General features: G+C 41.7%; 1 protein-coding gene across 1 annotated transcript in view; it reads left to right on the forward strand.

The window, feature by feature from the left end:
- Positions 1-467: 467 nt before the first annotated feature.
- The window catches only part of LOC111866638, a 126,675-nt gene continuing 110,391 nt past the window's right edge, over positions 468-16,751 (forward strand). The window contains exon 1 of the mRNA XM_023855778.2: positions 468-530. The gene's annotated coding sequence lies outside the window, so the exon portion shown is untranslated. The remainder of the gene's footprint in view (positions 531-16,751) is intronic.

The following is a 16,751-nucleotide window of genomic DNA, read 5'->3' on the forward strand; positions in this document are numbered from 1 at the left end:
CCACACATTTCAATTCAATTTAACAATCATGCAAAGTGGAGAATACATACTTATGTAGAGAGGAGCAAGAATGTTTTTGAATAGGAAAAATTGTATATATTCATATGGAAACGTAAATTTGATCAAACTATACTGCAGAGACCTAAACCAACATAGCAAAGAGGAGAATGAATGGTTCATGCTGCAGAATGGTCCATTTTGTATGCCGTGGTCTTTTCAGCCTTGTTCAACAACGTCTGGTTAACTACACCCTAGGGACTGTGAGAGGCTTGATCTTGAGTGGTATATGTATGAGAGAAGCAGCGGAATTGGCCTCCATGACGTGGAAGATACTAGACTTGAACCACTTACTGATGCGTGGAGAAAAGCAAGTGCTCGGAGCTGGCCCAACTGGGTGTATATAAATATATTCGCTTGTAATTTCAGAGTTCAGTATTTCGATGTGAGGAGAGCCAGTGCATGTTGCTTACGACCGCGCACTCTGCCAGAGACTACAGCGCATGCTCCTTGAACGGATAAATTTAATTTGGGTACGTAGGTCCCCTTGCTACATGTAGCAAGATAATATTGAAGTCAGTAAACTTGTTATTTACAGTTAATATGAAAGAGATTTTGAGAGTTGTGTTGTGACGGATAAACAAACGAAATTAATATAAGTTAACACAGCATGATGCATTCTTTGAAGATTTAACGAGTATGTTCATACGTCACTCGTGTGGACCGCCGCCCATCAGTTTGTAGAGATGTGAGAAATGGACGACAGAAAATAAGTCTTTCTAGTTCAGCTTCACGAAATATTACACAACATGAGTTTAATCGCTGGAGAAGTGGGGGACTAGACATCTCCCCCTTCCGGGACCTTTTTAAAGGAAAATTAGAATTGAAGAGAAGAAGGAAATTATTAAAACTAAACGTAATTTTAAGCAGTGAAAGGGATATTCTACGGCTTAGCTGCGAGTTCATAAACAAATTTATGAATTTCGGAATTCGGAATGTCTTGAGTTTCTGCAGGGCAGATGGATTAGCAGGGTATAAATTCGGTTTAATTAGAGTACAAAAATCAATTTGGTTAAGGGTTTCATTGAATCTCCCGACAAATATATACTGTTCTGTGGACATGGAAGATTTTAGTCTATAAACCTGAAAGGAAAGACCACTTTGGAGGCACGGGTCTAAATGGAAGGACTTTGTCAAGAAGGATCTTAAAGAGGTTGTGGATTGGATTCAAGTGGGTCAGGTTAGGATCCAGTACCAGACTCATGTGAATACGGCAGTGAACCTTCTGGTCCCGTAACAGGCTGGGTGGGGATATGTGGGGAATTTTTGCTTAGCTTCTGAAGAAGGAATAAATTGGATAGTTGTGCGTAATATCCGCCATTTTGATTAGCTCTGTAGACAGTAACTGACTCTGCAACGTAGCAGGTCTAGATCTACTTTCAATTAGCCCTTCGAACAGCTGCATCTGCAACAAGTGAACATGAAGAGCAATGAATTCTGCAGACTCCCGGAGAACGCGTTCTAACATTTAGAGTATGTTTATCCAGCATTCTTACGTTATGTAGGCCGCGCCAGACCTCAGGCGATTAGTCGCCGGCTACCCACCGCGACGGCCCGGGTTCGAGCCCGGTTCTGGTCATGTGGGATTTGTTGTGGACAAAGTGGCACTAGGGCAGGTTTTCTCCGAGTATTTCGGTTTCCCCTGACAATTCTGATTCCACCGACTGCTCAACACTCATCATCATCATCGTCATCATCATCATCTGGGACAGGTACGATAGCCCAAACAGTGGACGCAGTTTCACCCCGTAAGAAATAAATAATAATAAATGGTAAGTTATGTAACAACTGTTCGAACAACGTAAGATGTATAGCACTGAATGAGAAAAGATCAAAAATGTTGAATGCATATGGATTTGAAAGGAAACGTTCATCTTCTGTTTGGAGATGCTGTCCCAGTATTAGCCCTGAGCTAACAAGAAAAGTCCCAAAAGAATATCAGGGTCAGTGAAGCAAAGATTCAGAGCTGCACTGTAGATAGTTGCGAGTCTGTTTTGTACAAGATCTGTACGGAGGAGTTGAAGTAGAGTGGGAGCAGCAACTTCTGCTTTTTTACTGTATTTAAATTTAATTTGGAACCATACTCCCGCTGTCGGCCCTTGACCTCCTTCACACTCGGACCTTTTCGACCTTGATTCTTCAACCGTGACCTGAAGGTGGTTAGATCTGTGATGTGTGACGTACAATCATTTCTCACGGCCTGTAATCAGAGAACGAGAAAGCGGCTATTAACGCTTCCAGCTCAGTGTTATGACACCTAATTTTCTTATCCAGCTTTGCATACACACGTAGGCTTTATGCTGTTTGTGTGACTAATACTGCTTCAAGCATCTAACAAGCAACTTCCTTTCAGTTTTCGACCCAACAGTAAGAATTCATAATGTTTAATGAAATCTTTTTTTATATCACAAATAACAGCTTTGTATTAAATTGAGATGCTGATGGTCGCGGTCGACTTGAGAAACACTCTTGCTTCATATTCTGGTGGCCTGGGGTTCAGATCTCATTCCGAAGACCTGCTATTCTGACTGAAGCTCTTAGTTGTATTACTCGGTCCACTAAATGGTTTCCTTTTTCCTGTGGCGCTACAGCCCACATTTGTGCCTGTGCCTACCTCCATGAAAATCTCCTTTTCACTTCGGTTTACTAGATCTTGCACATACGGTAGGACTCCTTGGGCGAGTGATCAGTTCGTCGCAAGGCCTCTACCTGTAGACAAACACAGAAAAACGCACACAAACATCCATGCCCTGAGTGGGATTCGAACCCACGATCCCGGCTTCCGAGCGAGCGAAGACAGTGCACGCCTTAGACCGCTCGGCTACCGTGACCGGCCCAGTAAATGGTTTAGTATATCAAATTATGCCACGAATGTTCTCTTCCAGATGTTTTGATTCCTTATTCAGCAATCATCCAGTCATTTGGCATTATTGTAGTCTGAGCTACTGACAGCGCCGTGGAATTATCAATAAGCAAATAAATAATTAAATAAATAGAATAAGAAAATAAATATATAATTGAATAAATAAATAAGTACAGTAAGTAAAATAGGTAAATAAATAAATAAATAAATAAAAAACTCCTTCGCTTGAGTCCGCAAGTGAACTATACCGACCGAGCGACCGCCGCTTGTCGGCGAAGTTGGTGCCAACATAAGCGGATAGAGGGTATCGCGTGGTCAGCGCAACAGATCCTCACGGCCGTTAATTCCGGTTTTCTATACCGGAGCCGCTATTTCGTTGAAATAGCTCCTCAGTTATCCTCACGGGGCTGAGTGGACCGCGTTCCAGATCTACTACTACTCAGAGAATCTGGTAGCGCCGGGAATCGAACCAGGAACTTGAGGATCTGTGGCCGGGAACTCTGATCACTAGACCACAGAGGCGGCCATAATAAATAAATAAATATATTTAGCCTATCTGCTCCTGCTGCTTCTCCCACAGGATGAGAGGGTGACAAAATTTTATATTTTTCTAAATAAAACGCTCTAAATAGAAATGTAAATTTAGTGACCTTTACAGTATATCCGGTCTGTGAGTCTGTATGTAGTTGTTGATGTTCAGATAGTTTAAGGACGTTGCTTGCAAGAGTGTCATTTTAACAGCAAATATGTAACCTGCGAAGGGAGGGCCAGACGATCAGGATTAAGGGTTGCGTAAAGATTTAGAAGGATGCAGCCACAAATTTTTACAGGCACTGTTATTTATATGAAGGGACCGAGTTAAACCACGAACGGAGTTCAGAATAACGTTAAGCCGGCCAAAATTGGAGGTTGGAACGACCCGAATGAAATTATGGAAGAATACCGTCTTCTGGGATGTAGCTCCGTGTAAATCGTATGTGAACAGACGTTCTGGAGGAACGTATCGCCTCCATCTTCAAGGTAGAAAAATCCGCAAGTGAGAAACCAGTGTGAGCAGGTGGCTGCGGGTCGAAACGTCAGTTCACATACGATCTACAAGGCGCAACATCCCAGAAGACAGCATTCTTCATACTCACCGCCGCGAAAACCTCAAATCTTACAAAATTAAAGAACGTTACCCCCAAGAGAGTCAGCCTCCAATATACATCCTAGTTAAGTTACTGAACAGCATTATCTGCAAANCGAGAGTCAGCTCCGTGTGAATTTATGTCATTTACATGAATATCCGTCCAATATACATCCTAGTTAAGTTACTGAACAGCATTATCTGCAAACGAGAAAGTGCTCTTAAACATTCACTGCTCATGCGCGCACATTGTCGAGAGTCTTAACCGCTAAAGCAGATGGTCCATGGCTGTCTACAAGATAATCCGTAGTCCATATAGTATTACATGACGTGTAGTAAGGAACATACTTAATTTAAATAAAGAAATTTTTAAATTGGCGGGTAGAAGAAGCAGTTCGTGGTAACATTAATTATAATTTTTCTCCTGTTCTTAGAGAAAACGTGCAATGGTGCAGCGGGGAATGGTGCTATAGCGCGCGCCGACCGCTCATGTAATGGTCACCAGTTTGTCCGACAGTTTGAATAACACTGCTCGAAGAAGTGGCATTACAGATGGACCGTAACTCAGGCCGCTAATCACCGGCTGCTCGGATTCGATCCCAGATCAGGCCATATGGGACTTATGAAAAAATGTGGCACTGGGGCGAGTTTTCTCCGAGTACTTCGGTTTCCCCTGCCATTTCTCATTCCATCAACTGCACCACGTTCATTTATCATTCTATCTTGTGACGCTATATGTCGTCGATGCTGACGGTGCCATGAAATAACCTGCTTAATAATGTTAAAAAGATAGAGACGGTTTGTGAAGCCACAAAGCCAGTTTTAATCGTTAAGTCTAATGTTTTTCATGGCCTGAGCAAGTTCACTAGCCTGGATGTGAATTTACTATAAGAGGGTTTCTGTCACAGTGACTGGTCGTTTTGTGTTATTGTGACGAAGTTTTAAGAAAGCTTCTCTGTTTTTAACTGAGGAGACTGTGGAATTTCTCGACTTCTTGGGTGGGATTTAGTCTTGCTCCTACCCTGGTATTTTGGTAGGCTTATGTTAAGCGCGTAGACGGACGTCAAGATGGAGAGGCTGATAGACAAATGGAATCTTCAGTTTCGTCTATATACATTTTATATGAAGCTCGACAAAACAAGGTTAATTGGTTGATTGTTGGATTCATAGTTAACCCAACCTCACTGTTTACTCATCGTTTCTCAGGCTCTCACTGCGGTTGTTATGAAGAGTTTCATTTTCTGGGGTATGAAATCATGAAGTCCGTTTAGAATCGACTGATTATTCGGAGAAGTATACGGCCTCCATCTACAGGTTCGAAGATTAAGTCACGCAAGAAACAAGAATGAAACAGAAATTAATGCTGGCTTCTTGCTGGGCCTATTTCTCGACCCTGTAGATGGAGGCATGTTCCGAAACGTCTGTTGATTTTCAACGACGTCCCCGGCCTTTTATCCCAGAAAATAGGACTCTTCTCAACCGCCTTATTTTCATACAACTCGGAATATATCAACCAATAGATGAAATCCTAATCTAAAAATTATCTTAAAGGTAACTTGTTTATTTGTTATAGTGGAATTTCTGGCACATAAAATATAGGCATAATAATGACTTCATGTTTAGAATAAATTGACGATTGGCTCTTAGTGATGTTCCACAGAATTACGGGGTTCTTGGGACTCTTTCCATCGTCCGGAATTCTAGGAAATAGAAAACGCCACGTTTCGGAAACTGGATCTGTTTCCGTCTTCAGGTGAGGAAGGAAGACACCTACTTAGTGTGACCCCTTAGAAAAGCTAATCTGAATTATTCAATCAATTAAATTAGCTCTTTTTAAGCGGCCCAACTGAGTAGATGTCTTCCGTCCTAACCTGAAGACGGAAACATATCCAGTTTACGAAACGTCGTGTTTTCTGTTTCCTAGAATTCCGGACGATGGAAATAGTCCAAAACCCAGTAATTCTATGTGTTATCCACCATCGGCAGAACCCTTTAGAATCTACTCTTAGTGATGATGTTTCAACTACAGATGTTATATAGCGTCTAAATTCGTTATAAAGGTGGCCGTGAAGGATTTGGAAGGAGGCCACCATGGTCAGTTTGAAGGAACCTTCCCGAAATTCGCCTCGAGAGACAGATGAACCGATCATTTAGGACAGCCGAGATGTTGACTGGTGTACCTTTCGGATCACAGTCTAGACCAGTGTTCCGCAACCTTTTTCTACTTGCGGCACACAGGTTGCGGAACACTGGTCTAGAGCGTCTCTGCCGTGCTAGCCTATTCGGTCTCTTGAAGTAAGTAGCAGCAGTCGCTCCACGCCGGATATAATGGTTACGTTTACCTCCATAACTCGGTCGTGATACTTTAACTTGAAGAAAGCAGTCTTCTGGGATGTGGCGCCATGTAGATATTGTGTTAACCGACGTTTCAGAGGAACGTGTCGCCTCCAACTTCTGGGTGGGTAGAAAAATAAGAGAATCCACAAGCGAGGAACCAGCGTGAGCAGGTGCAGCAGGTGCACCTCCATCTTCATGGTAGAAGAACTCCTGAAGATGGAGGCGACACGTTCCTTCGAAACGTCGATTAGCACAATATCTGCACGGCGCCACATCCCAGAAGACTGCTCTCTTCATAGTCACCGCCCTCAATCTTACATACTTTAGCTTGTTCACGTGAAACTGAAGTTTACATTAAGGAAGAGAACCTCTCTCCTAGCACCCCCATAAAATTAATCGCGCTTGGATTCATCTGCACAGATTTCCAAGAAACAACTGTGCGGCAGTGGTGAATCATTACGCCTCTCATTGCCCATTATGCTTTGCCCGAAAGTTGTTAAACAGTGGAGCTAATTACAAGTTTCATTCACAGAAGTTTAGCAAACTTCGTCAGGAATTAAGGCGGAAATACTAAATCAGCACCGCATTTTGCTAAACAGCACCGCAATGTACTGGTCAACATGTTCGTTTTGTTGTTCATAAAGAGCGCTAACAGGAGAATGTAGTTTTGGTTCCGTTAATGAAATGACTGCTCCATTGCCACACAATCTATGTTTCTTCATTCCGAAACTCAGTGCAGTTGTAGAATTATATTTCAGACGTCTCGGGACAAGTAACTATCAATCAATGGAGTGTGGCGTCAAGAGGAGTATAAATAACTGTGAAACCAAGAGCAGGACCTCACGGTCCTCAGCTCCTACTGCGATTTCTACAGCTTCCTCTTGTCTTCAGTACACAGGGTACTGAACTGTGACAACAAACACCACTGCTTTGTTAGTTTAAATTTGTGCTCATACATTAGCTTCATTTCCCATGAAAGAGGGAAATATAGCGGTAAAAGGTAAAGCTGTCCCTGTAACAGGCTGTGAAGGCTTCCACATTTTCTAGACAGTCGGCTCACAGATGGCGGTGAGGTTGTTATATTTCGCGCCGGCCGCCCTTTACTCCCAGTAAGATTCCTGGTACTCATTTCTGTTTGAGGCTGAGTGGACCCCAGGGCCATAGTGCGGCTGGAAGTATTACGTAAACTGAAAAAAAAAGAAACTACCTCATCGGGATTCGAACCCGCGACTTTCTGACTTGTAGCATAGTGCCTCAACCAACTACACTAACACGTGCCCCGAAATATAACGCTAGACTTCTTAAAAGTTCAGTTGTGAGATGATTTCAGAAGTGGTGATAATGTAAATATTTCATTCTTTCCATGGTTAAGAGTCCTTGAGGCGGTAGTAGCCACTCAGCTAGTCAAGAAGTTCTCTGATGTATGATCCAAATGCTCATTACCATGTTTACAAGAGTCTGTAACTGGTTCCTGTTTTGAGCTATGTGTATCCAGTCCATATTGTCAGGCCCTTTATGGATTTAATGAATAATCTGTAAAAATCCATGTGCATGTTACCCTGCCATCTACACCTAGGTCACCCAAGGGGACTCTTCTCTTCAGGTTTTCCAATCTTCCCACCTTTGCTTATATTCAAGAATAATTGTTTTTCGATTACGGATTACTAATAGTAGTGCACTAATAAAAGTACACGCATTAATAAAAATAACGCATAAAAACTGCTTCATCTTATGAATAATATAATTTATTACTTAAACGAGATTGTGGATCTGCAACTAATTATCTTTGCTGAACTGAAAGTACTGTCATGTTGATATCTGATTTCAATTTCCTCACCAGATGGAGAATTTAAGTCCACGAAGTAAGCTGTAGACTAATGCTTAAACTAATTTTTAATACGTTGATAAAACCTGTTTTTTACGCCCATGTCCGTGCAAGTGTGGCCTACACAAATATTCCAGGGTCGCTATGGGAGTAAAGACTTAAGGCTTGTGAACAGAATGTTGTAAGGTAAAGTAACATAAAAGTAATGCCAAGTAATCGAAACCGAGGGTGGAGGCTACACATAAAGCTGCTTTTATTTATATTAAAAATAAATATACAAGTAGATAAAATCATAAATGGAATAGCTACAAGTACTTTAATTCGTGTTTTCTTGCATCAGTGTGGTTCTGTATGGGCGTGAAACTTGGTCTCTGACATTAAGGGCGGAACACAGACTGAGGGTGTTTCAGAATAGGGTGTTGGAGAGAATATTTGGAGCGAAGAAAGATGAAGTGACAGGAGGTTGGAGAAAACTGCGTAATGAAGAGCTTCATAACTTATACTCTTCTCCAAGTATAATTAGAATGATCAGGTCAAGGAGGATGAGGTGGGCAGGTCGTGTAGCACGAATGGGGGAGACGAGGAATGCGTATAGGATATTGGTGGGAAAGTCAGAAGGAAAGATACCATTGGGAATACCAAGGCCTAGGTGGGTGGACAATATTAAAATGGTTCTTAGAGAGACAGGATGGGATGGTATTGATTGGATTGATCTAGCTCAGGATAGGGACCAGTGGAGGGCACTTGTGAACACGGTAATGAACCGTCTGGTTCCATAAAATGCTGGGAAATTCTTGAGTAGCTGCAGAATTGGCGGCTCCTGAAGAAGGGCTCAGCTCCATGAGTAAGTAAGTAAGTATATCGAACCTGGCATCTGTCTGGCAGCGCTTCTATCTTGGCATCTCTGCCAGCCAAGATGCCAAGTGATAATGCTAGTGGTATAGCTGCCAACCAAGATGCCAAGTGCTAATTCTACTGGCATCGCTGCCAACCAAGATGCCAAGTACTAATGCTGCTGGCATCGCTGCTGCGAAGGCAAAGACCAAATCAACATCACACGACAGTCTGAGGCCAGTCCATTGACGTCCGTGCGTGTATTCTGGCAGCTGGACGCCATGGCATCGCTGTTTGTGTCACTGTCGTGGCATCCCAGTGCGATACCGCTCTTCGTCTTTCTCAGCACGTAGCTGATTAATGTTTCCAGCCATTTCATTAACTTTAGTCATCGTGTGTTTCCTTAATTAATGTTTGTCTAATCGTGTGTATGTGGCCGAGAAGGTAGATAAATTCTCTGTTTTGTTACTTATACTTTTGTTTTGTCTGTGTGACGAAAAGTTCATATCTCACTGCTATATTTCATTGATGTTTTAATCTCCGCTTTCTATAACTTAATATTTTTGTCCACAAAATATCATCGGATTATGAATTATACTTATTCTTATAATGTCTTCTATTTCCCAAATTTCTCCTAATGTAGGTTTGTTAGATTTCCCACATGTTTAATGTACTTCTGTTATTTTCTACATTCATATTTCCTCTTTAAGATCTATTTACTCCTTTTATTAACGGAATATATAGGACTGTGGGAACCACCCACAGTGAATCGAGAGCTAGCCAATCACAGGCTAGGAACCAGCGAATGCTAAGCGACGGCTGGGTAGCATGCGCTTGATTCACTGCAACTAGGTTGTACCTAGCAACGGCTATTTACCCAGCCGTTTGTTAGCCTTGGTTGGTTCCTAGCCTATGATTGGATAGCTCTCAATTCACTGTGGGTGGTTCCCACAGGATTATTATTTTCCTATGTCGTATTTAATTACATTAATTTTTATTACAACTTTGTTTTGAGTAAAGGTTATTTCCTCACAGATTTCTCCATGCGCAGTTCTCACATCTTCGGTAACGCATATCGGCCTACTAAATGAAGCACAGTTTTCACCGATATCTCATGAAGGAGCCATTCAGGAAAATGACGGAGCTTTCGTTGCGCGGATCAGTGTCAGTCTTATCTTCTGAAGTCAGCCCCTTCTCCAGATTTTAATTTTTGTTAAGTAAAAATCAACTTCCAAGTTGAAATTGCTAAATTACCTCTGAAACTCATATCCTGAGAGTCCTTTCATTCCGTGAAAGCTCACACAGACGTATATAATCAATCCACCATAAAAAACTATTTAACCTTTTAACTCCTAATGGTTACTATATGCACCACCTGGTTTAACATACTAGAATTCTGCATTCTGCCCACACAGTGTGTTTGTGTGTTTCATATGGTTTTCACAATAAGCATCGGATGTTTCCCTAAACAGCATTAACCGGTTGGGCTTTGTAGCGGAGACACAACGTGTTTCCTGTGAGGTACGAACTGCATTTATATATTTAGTTTGGAAGAAATTCGGTCTTTAAAGGGTTAATGTTATTTTTATAGTATGCATCCTGTTGTGTGTCACAACTATATGGTTCGGTAACGTATCCATCAACACAACAAGGAAAATGCTATTACAATAAAATGAATATCACATAGATCGAATTTTATTGTTTACCGCTACGTGTATCCGTCCTCATCAGGCAGTGTATATATTAAATACGATAAAGTTAATTTTGAAGTCTCATCATGGATCCACATTTTAGCATAACGCGTCTATATTATGAAAATTGTAAAAGTTGTAGAAAATTGTGTCTTGTGTTGTGGAAATATTAGAGTATACAAGAACTTGTATTTAAAATGTTACTGGAGGTAATTAAAATATGTTGTATATTACGAATAAGGGATTTTATATTACGAATAAAATGTTAGCTATTACACGACTGAAATAACTAAAAATATTAAAGTATCAAAAATACTAAAAATATTGAAATAATATCATAGAATTATAGAGAATGTGAAGATAATTCCTATGGAGTTGAAGTTTCCAATGTATGGTAGATCATTTTGAATCCACACAAGGCACAATCTCCTACAAATTTTACACCTTTTATAATATAGACGCGTTGTACCAAAATATGGATCCATATTGAGATTTCAGTCAACTTTATCTTATTTATTATATACATTACCTGATGATGGTCCCATGAGGACCGAAACATGTAGCGGTAAACAGTAAACAGTAAACAATGTGTAAGATTTGAGGCTTTCACGGGGGTGACTATGAAGAAAGCAGTCTTCTGGGATTTGGCNACTCAGTAAACAATGTGATATTGAATTTAATTGTAATATAATTTTTCTTGTTGTACTGACGGATGCGTTACCTAACCGTAACTGTAGAAGACATTAATAGACACCAAATCCATATTCATCGACCGAAGAAAATTGTTGCAAAATTGCAACATTTCCAATATGAACGTTATGGTGGTGTCCATATGGACAAAACTTGAAGGAGAGACTTCCAAGGTGTATGTAGTTGGGTAGGTAAATTTGTCCTTGTGCTTGACTAATTAAGCACTAAGCCATTAAGACGTATGGGGGAGTGGATGTATAGATCCACATTTTCTTGGCCTTGTCATTAGATGGAAGTGAGTGGTCAGCTTCACGCCTCGGTCGCTTTACCCTCGGGGAAAGCTCCTCCCATATCCATTGGATAAGAAGTTGGGTGGACCTCAGAGCCGGTCTGTACGACATGAATAAGTGAAAATTCTTGACCATACCGGGACTCGAACTACGACCTGTCGATCATCGTTATACCGACTACGCTATCCCGGCTCCTGAGGAAATGGAATGAGAAAAAGAAAAGACATAGAGAGGAAGAAGAAAGAGCATTGACAGATAATGGAGAAGTTGGAAAGAACTCTAAGAAAAGGAGTGTGAAATAATAGAACAGTGATGAAGGGGAAGAGATCCCTTGGGTCTGAAAGGAGTAATGGCGGCCCGTACGTGTAAATTAATTTAACGATAGGCCTATTTTCTATTGAAACGACCTTACCACCTTGACTTGATACACTGAAGGTAAGGTCCAGTTTGTGCAAAATGGACTCTCCGTTTCTCAGGTAAAGCGTAAATACTTTTCCTTGCAACGTGACTATAACTATTGACAAATAAAGTATGTTTTAAAGAGAAGTTTTAGTGTCGCATTGTTGTTTCTAATTCTCAGAAAAAAAATGCTGTAATTAAATTTTAGAAATTTTCGAACAGAATTTTCCTACAAAACTTCAGATTTTGTTGAACGGCGCTGTTATTGTTTCTTGGGCTGTTAAGCATCGCTTCACAGGATACGTTCAGCTTACTTTGTAACGATATCAGAATTGTTTGATCTTTGTTTATATTCAATACGAGACTGCTAGGACAGAGGTAATGGCGCACACAGGCCTGATTGTTAGATTGGTGACTCCTTCACCGACCTGGATTTAATTCTCGTTCTGCCGATTGGTGCTGACAGAGCTGCAGTAGACAAGGTTTAGTGAAATTCTTCTGTTACTGCCGCGTCACTTACAATCTTCAGTCCTACAGACGTACAGTCCAACATACTAGCACAAAATTGCTAAAGTCTTGACTACAATTTGGACGAGTCTCTGACTTTTATATTTTAGTGGTAAACAAGGGTCGTGTTTCAGTTAACGTGCTATATAGTGTTCTTATGTGGCAGATACAGTGAAAGTGGTGATACAGCTCCACCATTCTTGACCTAATCACTAGATGGAGGTGAGTTGTCAGCTTTAGGCCCCTTCCACTTTTCCCCCGGGGAAACAGTTCCGTGTAACCATTGGACAGGAGGCTGTATGGGCCTCTGAGCCGGTCTGAACGTTACGGAGAAGATAAAAATCTCTTGTCCTTGTCTGGAATCGAACTCAGGTTCGTCGGCCGTACAGCCGTAGCTTGGTCGTTATACCGACTGAGATGAATAGTATGTGAGACTCAGAAGTTTTACAGAAACATTTTGAATGGAATAGAGAAGGTTCTTATGTAAACACAGTCAACTCTGCGTCCAGCATTACTTTACCTGGCATTGTTTGTTATTGTGGCCAGTGCTTGGACTAACAGAGGCAAATGTGTCAACGGAGAAAACGTATTCAGCTACCTCCTTCTATTCATTTCGTTGTCTGAGCTGGACTGTAACTAGAACAGCTTCCACTACGTTACCAGCATTTGCTAACTTCCTCCCCTACAGCCACTTCCACAACTGTTTGGCCTGAAGCTTTGCCTAAACGGCACAGACATGGAATTTTGGCTGAAAAAACTGAAGGCAAGAGAACGAGTAGATCTACGAGTATACGTAGCTTGGAGAATTTTATAAGTAGGCCTGCACAAGAGAGATAAAATTCTCATTTGTATCTAACACTACGCCACGAGGGAGAGTTGGGGGTGAAGTCCTGCGCATCAGATGAAGATAGTGGCGAGCTTCACGCTCCAGTCAGTTTACTCTTGAGGCAAGAGCTCCCAACAGACGTTGGATAGACGAAGCGGGTCGCAGATCTGGCCTGGACCTGGAAACGAAGAAAAGAAAGTCTCTCCTTCCGGAAATAGGTCCCCGGTTATTCAGCCTATAAGTGATCACGGGAATTTACACATAGAAACACGTGCCTGAGTGTGTGTCTGTCCTTGAAGCTAATAGTTCTTCAGTTAACCAAGAGACTTAATTTTTTATGGAACCCAAGTCTCATTACCGTGCTCACAAGAGCCCCTCACTGGTCCCTTCCTGAGACAGACGAATCCAATCCACACCCTCACATTCTATTCCTTTAAGATACATTTTAATCTCGATTTTCCATCTACTGTCAGGTCTTCCTATTAGTATACTCCCTTCAGTTTTTCTGACCAAAATTCTATACGTATTCCTTATTAATTTCATGCGTCCCACTTGTCGTGCCCATAAGATCCTCCTTTATTAGATAATTCTGAAGCCAATAAAGAGTTATTTAAATGGACAACGAAGCAAGGTTCGACATAGATCGCTTTTACGCTATAACACCGGATATTTTTGCCAGAGCAGAAGGAGAAGCGGACAATTGACGAAGATGTAAGACACGTACTTGCAATCCCAGCGAGTGTTCGCCTACATTCATACGTACAGCCTCCATTTTCATTTGCCAAGGAACTTGGCTCAGGTAGTGATGCTGCAGACTTACATTCAGGAGGTTCTCGGTTCAAATTTAGGCCGAGTTATCGATTATCATGACAATTTTCGTGGTTTTCTGCAGTTATTATAGGAAAATGCCTGGATAGTACCTTGAATTGTGCTACGACTGTTTGCTTCCATATCCTTTAGAATTCATTATTACTGTCATGAAAATACTCGACGCCGTGTAGCCTGAGTTTCTGACAGCGTCGGTAGATAAACCATAAATAAATTAAAGAATTGTTTTCTTTTGTTGTAGATGTGAATCTGTTTTCTTTTAAGTAATTTCAGTATTGCGTTTGAGTTTATAGGCACCTGTGATTTAACGGAAACATATATTCAAAAGATGATGGTAACTTGATTTTTGGCCAACAGAAATTATGTTTATAAAATTATCATAGTAAATAATCGATTCCGTAAGTTCAGTTCGAGTGTAACGGGCGAACAATGAATGTTTATCGCCTGCTTATTCTCACATTTCTTCAAAATGAAATATGACCACTGACATTGTGTTTAGAGGAATATAATATAGATGCAAAATCACCTTTAATTGCTCCACCTTACCCACTCTTTTTGTACATAAACGTTGTTGCATACGTACGTATGCCCATGCATGGCAGAAGAAAGCATTTTTTTTTTGTCCGAGACGACGAAATCCTCCAGTGAATTCCTCACGACACATTTGTGTTGCTACAACCGCGTCCGGCCACGGCACGGTGCCAAGCCGATGATGCGACGGCACCGCACGCGGGACCGTGTGAATATCTCGACTCAAAGCTGTCACGACACAGTCGTCGTAAAGGCCACGGCGAAGAAAGAGAAACCAGAATGTAAGAGGCCTGAGATTGCCTGTAAATATTAGCTTGTGCAATAAACTCCGTATGTCTTGCTGATTTTCATATTGATTAGTCTATATTTGAAACGTCCTTCACTGCTAGTCTTCTGCTCCTATATTCAACTTCCTTTTAATTTATAATTGAAGTAATGTTCCAATACTGAGGCCACGGAATGAGGTCCTCCTTACCGATCATCACGCCTCAATCGCGTGGTTACGCGACCTCCTTCAGCGTACTTCCCAGCATTCCCTTCCAGTCGTATATTGTCAAACATCTGATAACTTTCGTTACAGTCTGTTGCTTTCCCCATGAAGCGTGGGTGAAAAGGTGAAAAGCAGTCAGAAGAACACTGCGCAGTAGCGTGGGGAATGTGGTGTGGGCCGGTTAAAATCGGGTCATGCGGACAGAGCCCAAGTGACCCTAGAAACAGGACGAAGATTGAGCCAACTCTTGGTCTTCATTTTCATCTTCCGCGTCTCCTTGTCGAAACGACACACCTTGACTATACTGCACTGCGCTGAACTGCTCAGGACAGAAACGTTTCCTACTACTGCCAAGCAACAACTGAAGACTACCCCCAACTTTTATTATGTTTGGGTTTTGCATTTCCTCAGCGAAGGTCTAGCTTTTTATGAAAACGAATTGATTAACGTGGTCTGCATTTTGGAATGTTTGATGTAGGCCTGATAGTTCTTTTAGTTTGTTGGGGGTGGGGTGAGACAGTCCACTCGGTACGTCGGCCACTAATTGGCCTATTGTACCAGACCCGGATGATAGATGATGAGTGTGGTGCAGTCGGTGGAATGAGAATTGGTACTCTGAGAAAACCTACTTCAGCGTCACTTTGTCCACCACAAATCCCACATGACCTGACCTGGGCTTGAACCCGGGCCGCCGCGGTGAAAAGCCGGCGACTAACCGCCTGAGCTATGACACTGCTTGATAAGTCTGAAGATCATTTCAACAGTAGGCAGAGAGCGGTAGCCTCTTCATCCCCACCACCTGCAGGGCTTCTTTCTGTTGCCACAGTATAAGCAGTCACTTTTCTCGTGCCCTGACGTTTGGCACGCGCTCGTAAGAGACTGCTGTTTGTACTGTATCAATCGAATTGGTCTCTAGTGGCACATCGTCTCTTCTGTGACTAATAAAGCAAGTGGGTCTGACGACATAACCATATCGTGTTTCTAATGTGCGACTGCCGGCATTCTTCTTATTAATCTTGAGTAGCATAAAGTGGCAACTCTTTATTTCTTTACATTAGTTACAGGCTTGTTTTTTTTTTGTATATCTCCGTATATTTTTACAATCAGTCCATTAAGGACTATAAGTGAATCTTATGAAATACTTAATCTAATGCTTAAATACTAAGAGAGAACATGTCGGCGAGAGTAATGCTCCAGTGAGCATTTTCTAGGGATCTATTTCGAGTATGACTTTGTTATTGTGTGTATTGCATTTATGTGAAGCGCGTCGTTAGATCGGTTGGCTTATGCCTCTTCAGTCTTCTGGGCTCGTCTGCGTTGTTTAATAGTGTGGTTGCCAGTTCATTTGGATGTGCTGTTATCTTGTATTTGTATTTACGGCTGATGTTTGTAGTTTCTTCCCGTACTGTGGGTATGCCTAGATCGGCGTGTAGGGATCTGGTTGGGACGTAACGCGG

Source organism: Cryptotermes secundus, unplaced genomic scaffold (genome assembly GCF_002891405.2).
Source record: "Cryptotermes secundus unplaced genomic scaffold, Csec_1.0 scaffold967, whole genome shotgun sequence".
NCBI lineage: Eukaryota > Metazoa > Arthropoda > Insecta > Blattodea > Kalotermitidae > Cryptotermes > Cryptotermes secundus.